The sequence below is a fragment of the Schistocerca piceifrons genome, chromosome 5 (genome assembly GCF_021461385.2).
Source record: "Schistocerca piceifrons isolate TAMUIC-IGC-003096 chromosome 5, iqSchPice1.1, whole genome shotgun sequence".
NCBI classification, from domain to species: domain Eukaryota; kingdom Metazoa; phylum Arthropoda; class Insecta; order Orthoptera; family Acrididae; genus Schistocerca; species Schistocerca piceifrons.
Genome location: NC_060142.1, coordinates 183,219,682 through 183,221,030, shown reverse-complemented (window position 1 = coordinate 183,221,030; position 1,349 = coordinate 183,219,682).

Genomic DNA, 1,349 nt, shown 5'->3' with positions numbered 1-1,349 from the left:
CCGTTCAATGATCCATAAAGCTCTAAAAATCCTACTAAGTGATGAGGGCCTCCAGAACGAAATAAATATCATAAAACTAACAGCTGTAGCTAATGTGTGTAAACCATTACTAAGAGACAATTTAGTTTTAAAATTAAAAAGAATATGAACAAAATAACCACCAAGAACGAAGGAAAAACACTAACAACATCCATCCTCTTCCATGGTAACATCTCACAAAAAGTTGCCAATATTTTCAAGCGACACAAAATAAGAATTGCAGTCCAAACAAATGAAAAAATTCATCCCTCATTAAGTTCAACCTACAAGTCTGATCTGTTGTAATCTTCTTATGAGTAAGACATTAGTATAGTAATGGAAGTGTACACAAATGTACATTCAAGTGCCTCCCTTTCACATATTTTAAATAAAAAAGGAAAACATATTTATGTACACTTCCATTGACTCATTATTTTCTAATGCAGTGCTGCAACGTATTTATATTTAAAAAAAGAAAGTACATATAAGTACCTAATACAATAACTGAGTTACGCACATGTCAGTATTCTGATGCAATCAATTTATCTTTATATCCAATGTAAACAAACGTATTTGTAACATGTACAGTACCTCAGAAGTGACAGTCTAAAAGTAATTGCAGCAGAGAGAACACACATCAGGCAACGGTATGCAGACCTTTTACAACTTTACAGTTTCTGTAAGTACAATCACTGTCAGGAATTCGTGTATCTTAACCGTAATGTGCCTTTTCTATATAAACAATTTTTATGATTAGCAAAAGTTGCAAAATAACCTCCACTGATCTTGGTCTGCGACAGTGAAAAAACGTCTGTACTCTTTACATACTCCAGCCATATAAATAAATAGTTCACCCACTGAAGGTGGTGGCGTGAACCATTAAAAGGCATAGTGGCAAAATAAACCAGTCACAGACGCAAAAGTTGTTTGTATTTGTCTATAGTCGCGTCACCCATAAAGCAGTCCCTTACGAACGAAATATTGAAGCGTTCATCAGCGAAACACACTGTTGTGTAACAACGAATCAGACTAGTATTAGCAGTAATACATGACAGAATGTCAGCTGTGTTCTAGTCGCATCTAAATCCTATTTAACATCCTAGACAGAAGTACTAACAATAACGTTAACCATAATAACTGAATAGCACAATATTGAGGCTGTGTACAGTAAAACGAAGATGGAAATCACTACCAAACTTAAGCACAATAATTTTCGATAATGCACTGAAGCTGCATTTTATCAATCTGAAAGACAAATTTAACTGTGAAATTGACTAAATTCTAGAAGAATGAGCTCGCTGAAGCTGCATAAAGTAGGTGCCTGACGACTA